Source organism: Mixophyes fleayi, chromosome 4, assembly GCF_038048845.1.
Source record: "Mixophyes fleayi isolate aMixFle1 chromosome 4, aMixFle1.hap1, whole genome shotgun sequence".
Taxonomy (NCBI): Eukaryota; Metazoa; Chordata; class Amphibia; order Anura; family Limnodynastidae; genus Mixophyes; species Mixophyes fleayi.
Genome location: NC_134405.1, coordinates 73,007,176 through 73,019,366, shown reverse-complemented (window position 1 = coordinate 73,019,366; position 12,191 = coordinate 73,007,176). Strand labels below are relative to the sequence as shown.

Here is a 12,191-nt window from a genome sequence, read left to right as displayed (position 1 = left end):
GCTCACTCACATCAGTCCCTAACACACCCAGACATACAGAGAGAGAGACTAGGGCAGCCAAATAGCCTACCAGTATGTTTTTGGAATGTGGGAGGAAACCGGAGCACCCAGAGGAAACCCACGCAAGCATGGGGAGAACATACAAACTCCACACAGATAAGGCCATGGTTGGGAATCAAACTCATGACCCCAGTGCTGTGAGGCAGAAGTGCTAACCACTAAGCCACCATGCTGCCCTATAACAACTGCAATTACTGTGAATACAGATAGACAAAGGAATGACTTGTTGAACTTCAGCACCTGACTAATCAGATTCAGTATCAGCAACAATCTTCAATAAGGACTATTTGGAATGTTTTCCTAGACCAGCGCTGTCCTTCTATGGGCATATGAGGAGACTTGAACTAGAGGTAGTCGATCAGTGGGAAGGAGGCCCAGATTCACTTGATCACAGGGCCATCTCTTCCATTGGGCACAATGGGCAGGTGCCCGGGGGCCCTGCCGGCCAGGGGGCCCGTCCGAGGCAGCACTGAAGCAAAAAATTCTGCAAAACCCCCCGAGAAAATACTTACCTTGCGGTCAGCTGGTGATCCGGCTCCCTCCCTGGTCTCCTCTTCCGTGCGGCGCTCGCAGTGCATGTCGTGCGTGACGTCATCTATCTATCTATCTATCTATCTATCTCCATCAATCTATCATATATATATATATATATATATATATCACTTCTTTCTGGATGTCATTTTTTACGTGTATAAATATAGATAGGGGCCTCGGAACACTGCTTTGCCCGGGGGCCCATAATGTGGTTAAGAGGGCCCTGCTTCATCAACCTATAAAGCAGATAGCGACCACCAGGGAATTTTTGGATTGGTGGCAAGATCCAACAATAAAGGGACAGTGTTAACAATGGATACAAGCTCCAAAGTGTACAGTAGTAGTACAGGGTACATGAATTCAAAACAAGAAAAATTGCATGCAAACATCTTGGAAGCAAGGGCAGTGTGGCATGCAGTACAATATTTTCTACCTCAATTTCACCACAAATATCTAGAGATCTTTTCAGACAAGTGGACAGTACTGGTGTTCATAGACCAACAAGGAAGCCCCAAGAGCAAAACCATGATGCCAGAGGTATCAACCATCATATCATGATGGTTTTTTAGCTCTTCGCTGAACAAGGTGGCAGATTATCTAAGTCGGCATAAGATCCACCAAGGCAGGAGAATGGGCATTACACATGGAGGTGTTCTAGCAGCTAGTGGAGAAGTCCCTCAGATATATTTGATGGTGAGACAAGTAGAAACACAAAGACAGCGATTTTGTGCTCATCACATAGACTCCAGAGCAGAGGGAATAGATGCTCTAAAAATGCCTTGGAAATTCATATGTGATCCCCCCTGTTCCTCTTATTGCATGCAAACTGAAGAAGATCAAGAGATAAGCAGAGGAACAAATATCGGTTATCCATTCTGGACTCGCCAACTGGGGTTCTCAGTGGCATTGGAAGATGCTCCTAGAAAAACTTTGGCCTCTATCTTTGACCAATCTCCTGCATCAAGGACCTATTTTCCACCCAAATCCAGAGACTCTCTCCATGTTGGTATGGAAATTGAGCATTTACTGCTCAAAAGTAAAGGAATCTGACAAAGTGATTGATATTATTACAAGCGAGAAAGTTGTTCTATTGTGTATTACAGAATATGGAAGCCATTCATACTTTAGTGCAAATCCAGATTAATTAAACATGTTGCTGCTAAGATATCTTAGGTTCTGGATGTCATTCAAGAGGGTGTACAGAGGTGCACTTATTGTATTCCTGGACGCAAGACTGACATCAGAAGGTCTGGTTGAAAGATTCTTTCAAGCAGCTAAAAGCAACAGTCCTCGCATTAAATCTTGTTTTGCAGGCTCCAAGTTTAGAGTAATTTGAATCCTTACATGAAGTCTGACTTAAATGGCTCACACTCAAGGTACTATTCTTAGTGGCAATCACAGTTTCTAAATCAGTAGGAGAACTTCAGACTTTGTGGTGCAAAGATCTATTTTTGAATGTACAAAGATAAAGTAGTAGTACAGGCAATTTCTGCATTCTTGCCTAAGGTAGTTCCCATATGTCACAGACACCAATAAGAGATTGTGCCTCCGTCCCATTGTCCAAATCCTAGCAGTGAGAGTGAAAACAGACATGGTCAGAATAATTCTGGTGTATCTCTTAAGAACAAAGGAATTCAGGAAGGCTGATGATCTCTTTGTACTTCTTGAAGGTCCATGTTAAGATATAGCCTCATGTAAAGACATTGCAAGGTGGATTTGAGAAGTCGTTTCCCAGTCTAATAAGAGGAACATACATGAGGTACCAAAGGCATTGAGGGCACATTCCACAGAGGCAGTGGCAGCCTCCTGAGCACACAGCTCAGGTTTCTGTAAATGAACTATGCAAAGACAATGGGCAGACTAGATGGGCCAAGCGGTTCTTATCTGCTGTTAAATGTTTCTATGTTTCTAAAGCAGCAGCTAGCCTTCTCATACCGTCTCATGGCACTATCTTCTGGATGTCATAGTTTGGGCTGACGCTCACTTTAGAAGGATAATTCTTCAAGCAGTTGATCAATAAAATATTTTATATACATTGATCAATATTTGCTTGATTTTGTGGACCCATCCTGTGTTATTGATTGGATACATTACATTCATAATGGCTGCCATGGAGTCTGAAGTGGAGACCAGCAAATTATACTCACCTTTAATTTAATTTCTTCCCAGTGCTCCATGGCAGCCCCAATATTCCCTCCCATTGTTACGAGCCGCGGCGGTGCCCAGCCGCCGCGACTCACTCACCTGCGTCCCGGCCGTCGCTATGGCGACCGGGACGTCACTTCCGGCCCTAACCCGGCCGTTGCCGGGGCAACGAGAAGACGCTTCAGCGCTGCGTCCCGGCAATGAGAGGAAGCCGGGCGCAGCGCTCACCATATGTTCTAGCCTGTGGGCTAATTAATGCAGCCTATTAATTATGCTGGGGGCTGTGTCTAATTCAGAGCTAGGCTCTGATTGGTGGCCACTGGTATTTAAGGCAATGAGGTCTGCTGCCTCATTGCCGGTTATAGCTTCTGTGCTCCAGTCTGCTGACCTGCTTGTTCCAGTTCCTGTTTCCTGTATCTACGTTTTGACTTCCCGTGTATGACCCTTGGCTTCGTATTTGACTTCGCTTGTGTTTCCTGTGACCCTGATCCTTGGCGCGTTTACTCGTTCTGCTACTTTGCCTGTGACCTCTGACCTCAGCTTGTTCATTGTTACTGTTACCTGCTGCCGACCTTTGACCTCTGCGTGGACCTGACTCTTCTTGCCTGGGTTCTCCCCAGCCGGTACACACTTCACGACCCTCTGTCAGTCTGCAGCCCAGTCTGTCCCCACCATCAGGGGCTCCAGTGAACACCTGACTGGCAGAGTAGACTCCGGGTTGTGTTGTGCCGGCTGGAGGGGTTCCTAACATTATAACCGGCCCACTCACGGAGACGAGGTTGGAATGGATGCAAGTGGATCCTCACCGTCTCCGGCACAAGCCCTAGCAGCCCATGTTGAGTCCTTATATCAGATGATCCAGGGATTGGCTGAGCGTCTGTCTGTTCAAGAAGAAGCCGCAAAAGTGTCACAACCCACTCCAAGTTCCGTCTGTGAACCTAAGATGAACTTGCCGGATCGCTTCTCTGGAAATAGGTCCCTGTTTCGGAATTTCAGGGAGAGCTGCAAGCTCTATTTTCGATTGAGACCCCGCTCCTCCGGGTCAGAGCATCAAAGAGTCGGGATTATCATTTCCCTTCTACAGGGTGACCCCCAGTCCTGGGCGTTTTCCTTGCCGCAGACCAGTCCTGCCATGCAGTCAGTAGACGCTTTCTTCGAGGCGTTAGGTCTACTATATGACGACCCGGACCGTACTGCCTCCGCTGAAACTCATCTACGGGCCTTGAAACAAGGCCGGCGCTCGGCAGAGGAATACTGCGCTGAATTCCGTAGATGGTCACCTGATAGTGGATGGAATGATCCTGCCTTGCGGAGTCAGTTCCGTCTTGGCCTGTCGGAACAGGTCAAAGACTCTTTGGTGCAGTACCCATCTCCTACCTCTCTGGAGGATCTGATGCACCTCTCCATTAAAATCGACAGGAAATTTAAAGAGCGGAAAATCGAAAAGGAGACATCATCACCTCTATCCGGCTTCATTCCTGTTCCCACGGATGGTGAGGAACCCATGCAATTGGGGGCATATCGTCTCTCCCCTGAGGAAAGAGACAAGAGAAGATCACAGGGCCTATGTCTCTATTGCGGCACAAAAGGCCACTTCTCCCGTTCCTGCCCGAATAAGCCGGGAAAAGAGCATGCCTAGGGAACGAGGGGAAAGTTCACCTAGGTCTGCAGATTGTCTCCCCGAAAAACGCCGTATTGATCCCTGCACAGCTCATGTTTAGTGCTCATTCAATGGACCTGTCCGCCTTCATTGATAGTGGAGCTGCAGGCAACTTCCTGGACATCGGGTTCGCCCGCGCTGCTAAAATTCCGATGGTAAAACTCAAGTCCGCTATTACTGTCTGTGGATTAGATGGAGGTCCGTTGCCTGGTGGCAAGATTTCCTGGGAGACCTCGCCACTACAATTAAAAATCGGAGCTCTCCATTCAGAGTCAATAACCTTCCTTCTTATCGATTGTTCATCAGTTCCCTTGATCTTGGGCCACCCATGGCTTTCCCGTCATAACCCTGTCATGGACTGGGTAAAAGGAGAAATTGTCCAGTGGAGCTCTTACTGTACACAGTCCTGCTTGTCACTGCCCCTGCGGGTGATTCAGTCTATTCCGGAGCAGCTTCCCTCACAATATCTTGAGTTCTGGGATGTGTTCTCCAAGAAAGCTGCTGACACCTTACCACCTCACCGTGACTTTGACTGTGCCATCGAGCTTATTCCTGGTTCCAAGTTGCCTAAGGGTCGCCTGTACTCTCTCTCTGGTCCGGAGACCAAGTCCATGCAGGAATACATTGAAGAAAATCTGGAGAAGGGCTTCATCAGGCCATCTAAATCTCCCGTAGGAGCAGGATGCTTCTTTGTATCCAAAAAGGACGGAGGACTAAGACCCTGTATTGATTACCGGGGATTGAATCTTATTACAATCAAGAATACCTATCCCCTTCCGCTCATCTCCGTATTATTTGATCAGCTGAGAGGTGCTACTGTCTTCTCAAAAATCGATCTTCGTGGAGCGTATAACCTCATCCGTATCAAGGAGGGAGACGAGTGGAAGACGGCATTCAATACGCACTCTGGCCATTATGAATACTTGGTTATGCCGTTCGGTCTTAGCAATGCACCTGCAGTATTCCAGGACTTAATCAATGAGGTTCTTCGGGACTTTCTTGGTAGTTTCGTGGTCGTCTATTTAGGTGATATCCTTATCTATTCCAGATCTCTGTCTGTACATCAGAATCACGTTAAACAAGTTCTACGAAGACTGCGAGAGAACCACCTTTACGCCAAACTAGAAAAGTGTGAGTTCGAGGTGCAGAAAGTATCCTTTTTAGGTTACATAATCTCTTCTGAGGGATTCTCCATGGATCCAACTAAGGTTCAGGCTATTCTAGATTGGGTGCAACCAAACAACCTTAAGGCGGTGCAGAGGTTTCTGGGCTTCTCCAATTATTATAGAAGGTTCATTCCAGGTTTTGCGGACATCGTGGCTCCCATTGTCGCCCTAACCCGTAAAGGAATGGATCCAACTAATTGGTCGCCTCAAGCAGTAGCCTCATTCGAAAGCCTGAAAAAAGCCTTTGTCTCCGCTCAGGTCCTTAGACACCCGGATCCAGCTAAATCATTTGTTCTTGAGGTCGACGCCTCTGACGTCGGTGCTGGGGCTATACTATCACAGAAGGACCCTCATACTAATCGTCTACACCCGTGTGCCTATTTCTCCCGCCAGTTCTCTTCAGCAGAAGCCAACTATGATGTCGGGAATAGGGAACTGTTGGCAATCAAATGGGCCTTCGAGGAGTGGCGACATTTGCTGGCGGGTGCTCCACATCAGATCTCTGTCATTACCGACCACAAGAACTTGCAATATATACAATCGGCCAAACGTCTAAATCCCAGACAGGCCCGTTGGTCATTATTCTTTACCCGGTTCAATTTCCTGATCACCTATCGACCGGGTTCCAAAAATGTCCGGGCAGATGCTCTGTCCAGAAGTTTCTTGGCACACCACGTTCCAGTTTCGAACCCAGAGCCTATTATTCCTCCTTCCATAATCCATGTTGGATTAACCCAAGATTTGAGTATCACACTTCAGAGATTCCAGAAATTAGCCCCTGATACTACTCCGGAACAACGTCTTTTTGTGCCAGTCCAACTAAGGAAGGCGGTTCTTGCAGAGGCGCATAATAGTAGGTCTGCTGGACACCCTGGAGTTTATAAGACGCTGGAGATCCTTTCCCGTACGGTCTGGTGGCCATCCTTGTCCGCTGACGTCAAGAGTCATGTCCTCTCGTGTGAAATTTGTGCCAGGAACAAAGTCCCCAGGACTCGCCCGGTGGGTCAATTGCTTCCATTGCCCATTCCTGCAAAACCTTGGACACATTTGTCAATGGATTTTATTGTTGATTTGCCACCTTCTGCAGGACATAATACTATTTGGGTTGTGGTGGACCGTTTCAGTAAAATGGCACATTTCATCCCATTAACCAGGCTTCCTACAGCTCGAGATCTGGCCATTCTCTTCATACAACATGTTTTCCGGCTCCATGGACTTCCGTCCGATATTGTTTCTGATCGTGGTTCACAATTCATAGCACAATTCTGGAAATCCTTCTGCACCCTCCTCGGAATCCGGATCAGTCTGTCATCTGCATACCACCCTCAGTCTAACGGGCAAACTGAAAGGGTTAAACAAGCACTTGAACAGTTCCTCCGATGTTATTCCTCAGAATTCCATGACAACTGGTCATCTTTGCTGCCTTGGGCAGAGTTTGCCTACAATAACTCATCTCACTCATCTACTCAAACTTCCCCGTTCTACTGTAACTTCGGTTTCCATCCCAGGTCTAATTCTCTGTACTCTCTCAAATCTGCTGGTATTCCGGAGATTCATTCCACAGCTGCTGATCTGAAAGTAATTTGGGGGAAAGTTCAGTCCTCCTTGAAAAAATCCTCATTGTCGGCCAAAAATTTTTCGGATCGCCACCGTACCACCTGCCCATTCAAAGTGGGCCAGAAAGTATGGCTATCAACTAGAAATCTTAGGCTCAGACAGCCTTGTAAAAAACTAGGGCCTAAATTTATTGGGCCGTTCATGATTACCAAACAGATCAATCCGGTAGCTTTTAGATTGAAGATTTCTAGTTCACTAAAAATTCCGAACACATTTCATTGTTCATTGTTGAAGCCGGTATTGTATCCTAGCCAATCCTCAACTGTGCCTGGGGGAAGTTCGAGTAAGCCACTAAGATATGTGGTTCAAAGGATTTTAGATTCCAAAAAAGTGCAAGGACAGGTGCACTTCCTGGTGCAGTGGAGGAACCGCGGGTTAGAAGAGCGATCTTGGGTTCCGCGAAGACAACTCCATGCCCCTAAACAATTGAAGGAATTCTTCAGGAGGTTCCCAAGAAAACCTGGATGTCGGGGTCCCTCGACCCCTCCTCAAGGGGGGGGTACTGTTACGAGCCGCGGCGGTGCCCAGCCGCCGCGACTCACTCACCTGCGTCCCGGCCATCGCTATGGCGACCGGGACGTCACTTCCGGCCCTGACCCGGCCGTTGCCGGGGCAATGAGAAGACGCTTCAGCGCTGCGTCCCGGCAATGAGAGGAAGCCGGGCGCAGCGCTCACCATATGTTCTAGCCTGTGGGCTAATTAATGCAGCCTATTAATTATGCTGGGGGCTGTGTCTAATTCAGAGCTAGGCTCTGATTGGTGGCCACTGGTATTTAAGGCAATGAGGTCTGCTGCCTCATTGCCGGTTATAGCTTCTGTGCTCCAGTCTGCTGACCTGCTTGTTCCAGTTCCTGTTTCCTGTATCTATGTTTTGACTTCCCGTGTATGACCCTTGGCTTCGTATTTGACTTCGCTTGTGTTTCCTGTGACCCTGATCCTTGGCGCGTTTACTCGTTCTGCTACTTTGCCTGTGACCTCTGACCTCAGCTTGTTCATTGTTACTGTTACCTGCTGCCGACCTTTGACCTCTGCGTGGACCTGACTCTTCTTGCCTGGGTTCTCCCCAGCCGGTACACACTTCACGACCCTCTGTCAGTCTGCAGCCCAGTCTGTCCCCACCATCAGGGGCTCCAGTGAACACCTGACTGGCAGAGTAGACTCCGGGTTGTGTTGTGCCGGCTGGAGGGGTTCCTAACACCCATGTTATCTGTTTATTTGTTGCAGTGAAATCTTGGGAGTTGCTCAAAAACAGCGAAGGAAGGAGACTTCACAATCTATAACACGCGGAAGTGTCAACTTTTTCCTGTCTACTCAGCCGACTAAGGGTTAACTCATTCCTGCCCCTTTTCTTAGTTAATTTACTTTATTGCCCCCATATATGTACAAACATAAACAGTTAAACCCAAATGGGGATATGCTAACCCCCACCAAAAATCTAGATAGCAAAACACAAAACGGGTAGCACTAATAGAAACAGCAACATATATGTAGTGGATATGAAAGTGTACCCACCCTTATTGAAATTGCAGGTGTTTGTGATGGAAGGCCTGAAACCAATCCATTGCGTCTTACTTAAAATACACAAAAAAACACACAAGTGTGAAGGCACACATTGGTGTGCACGCAAAAAGGGCATCTTTTTGGCCCAGCTAAAAATAAACTCAGCAGTGCGCTTGGCTTCTATCGCAGCTAGGCTTCCCACAACAAACATAACTGGGTTATCAAACAAAAGCATATGACTGTATAGATTTTTTCTTCTGTACCCTAGGATACAGGAAGTACAGACATCTAAATACAAGAACGTAATATCACAAAGATCAATGCAGATTCCACCCCGGTGACCTGGTTATTTATTTATTTTTAACATGATTGGTAATTAGTTTCTGGAAATGTATATTGACCTTCACCCATGGCTGCTGGGATATAATGGTGAGTTGCTCTGACACCTCAATCAATGTCCCTGAGGGTGACTTTAGAGGGCGCTCTCTGTGCCGGACATCACATGCTCTTATTTGCAAAATTGCAGTCAAGCTATGTTTCATTGACAGAAAATTCACATTCCTATTGAACTAGTAGGAACATGGAACAATCCAATCTGGAAGAAGGTGAACATCAATGATTACTTTAAGTATTTCTGTTAAGTATAAAACTACTACTGGATGACTTTCAGAATGGTCATGCCAGGTTAGAAAACCAGAAACAGCAGTTTGGTGTGAAATAACTAGAGCTCCCATGAGTCTCCTATAAACTGCTTATCAGAGACTGGCAGCCTGCAGCTTTCCGGTGATTGGGGAACTACAAGTCTCAGCATACACAATCAACAATGGAGAGCCGCTTGTTTTCTATCTGCGTTTTTGTTGTCATGGAATCCCATTCCTGATGCATTGGGATTATAAAAGGCTCAGTGGAAATAGAGAGATATAACATGAGAGAGGACCATTCCTGAATCTACCAGTAATAGTCAGTAGATGAAGGTCCACATTGGGGTAGTGGCGGATTAAACTACCATCAGCCTCGGGTGGTGCTCAAATCATGGGTCCCCACTGCACACACTTTTATTATGTCTGATCGTCTACTGAACCCTCCATTATAATCTCATTTCCACACTGGATCATTTTCTATTTTAACTTTTCATTAGGAAACACAGCAACTCCTCGAACAAAGTGCATTATTACACTCTGCAAGCCTCGTACTCCAGGTATTTTTTTAATAAACAGAATGTCCCAAGTTTATTTGACTATACAGCAAGTCTCTCACCCTAAGCTCACAGGGGTGTATTTTGCAAAAATGGCAGACGCAGAATTTAAGTAAATTGGTGGTAAATTAAGACAAATATATTTTACATGTTCTCTAAATATGTTCCCACTTTTACCACCAATGTCATAGAATAAAAGTAGTATTTTTCTATAATATAGAGCATATTTAGTAACATATTATCACCAATTATGCACTGCTTACATTCTGAGGCAATCCCAGCTGGCTATTGGCATTGAATGAGGACCAAAATACATCTAAAACTGTGTCTTTTAATTTAGATTCAGCCACAATTCCTGTCACGATTTCTTATGTAAGAATAGAAATTAGGTTTATGTTTAAAAAATGTTGATCTGTGATTATTAACAATATATATACAGCTATTAGTAGTATATTTTGCCCTACCAGAGTTCAATGCATAATGGCTTGATAATAATGGATGCTTAATGGAGTCACACCACGGTGTTTTCTGATCTTCAGTCACTATTTACCACAGCGTGCTTACTTTCTTGCTCTTTCTCCCTCATACTTTCCCTCTCAAATCCCCCTTCCATTCATTTTTCAGTCATCATGCTGCGTTTCCACCATGTACAGTATACTTAAGCGGAACACAACATAAACATAGAATAAAAGCCGCATATTTAATCAGAGAACCCGTTTCATCTATAGGGGACAATGAGAAGGACAGTAAAACAAGAGATAAGAAACACCATATTAAACAGAGGTACAAGTAGTTAGGCAGGGTGAGGAAATTTATGGTAAAAATAAAACCTTAATAGCCGTGTAACATAAAACACACGTGAAAAATAAATAAAACTCACTTTGTTCTCAGATCGCGGTGGCTGCCATCTTTATTGCAGCAGGTTTTGCAGGTGTTACAATCTGCACAAAATGTAGCGGGAGAGGCACCCAATGGTAAAATATATTAGCACAGAATTAGTGCAGTGTAAATTAACAAGTGCATGTCCGCGTACCAAATAAATAATTGAAATGGTATTTTGGTATGATCCCTGAAATCCCTAGGGTTCCGCCAGTGTAGAGTGCAGGCTCTTACACCAAGACTAGCCCCTTACGGTCTCAGAAAATAGGGAAGGAGACAGGTTACTTAGTGTAGGATGTATAGCAAATGTTTTAATATAACCGATACACATACATAATAATGAGCTAAACACAGTTTATCTGGGTGACGGTGATGACCCAGTCCTGAGATACTGAATTGTCGGCACAATTAAGAAAAGTCACATTACAGCTTTAAAGCATTTACTGATTTCTATTATACTGGTACTGTACTGGACCTTATATTTCCTCCAATAGTGCATCGCATTTACTTTTCATACATAGATAAGTTTCAGATTATTATATGTAGAAGCCAGTAGTAGAAGCAGAACACAGTGCACTCGCTGTGACCCAGCAGTTACCAAACATCTGCAATACTAAACTAAACAGGGTTCCAGCACACAATTTCTTACAGAAGCTCTCTTCCTGTCCTTTCCTCTGCATGTGTACCATTGCTATGAAAGAGCATTATTCTCAAAGAACAGGTCATTTCGTTTTATTGTTTCATTGCTATAAAATGTTCTGTTACAGAGTACATAAAAAAAATATTCCCACTTGGTTATCCCATGAATGTTATAAGACCTTTGCAGCAATCTCCAGTGACCAGGATAATAGTAACCAATATGTTTAAATTACATCGCCTTGTCATTACTGCCTGTTTGGCCTCATATAAGTCTCTCACAAAACAGTGTGCAATAACGTTTGACGTTTAAATCTCCCAACTCTACTGGAATTCCTACATAAATAAATAGATATATAGCAATCCTACATTTAGAAAACCTGCACTATTAAATATGCTATATGTACCTTGATCACTTACCTCTCAGTGTCTGCTGTAGAGAGCAATAGATACTCCACACACTGGCAGAGATAGTTTGGATGCTCTGGGCGTAAAGAGCAGGGACTTGCTGGGAGCCTGGTGACAATAGATTCGGGCAGTGTGAGAAATGACTGCTGATGCCAAAGGTCTGTCACTGCCCAGATTACAATTTGGTTTTGGGGCATTGACTTTCAGAATGTATCCCATCATGCCTCTGGGCAGCATCACATTTAGGGAGATAGAAAAAAAAAAAATGCAAGTGGTTGTGACACAGTCACAAGCAGAGGGGGAGGTCACAGAGCGAGCTGGGGGCCTCCGATACTCCAGCAGACAAGACCCCGCTGTACAGAGATGATGTCATTGTGGAGATTGCTTTAGC

General features: G+C 45.2%; 1 protein-coding gene across 3 annotated transcripts in view; it reads right to left on the bottom strand.

The window, feature by feature from the left end:
• SLC4A5 (solute carrier family 4 member 5) overlaps positions 1 to 11,944 on the bottom strand; it is an 85,054-nt gene extending 73,110 nt beyond the window's left edge. For all 3 annotated transcript variants that reach the window (XM_075207450.1, XM_075207449.1, XM_075207452.1), the window contains exon 1: positions 11,813 to 11,944. The gene's annotated coding sequence lies outside the window, so the exon portion shown is untranslated. The remainder of the gene's footprint in view (positions 1 to 11,812) is intronic.
• Between the last annotated feature and the right edge of the window lie 247 nt (positions 11,945 to 12,191).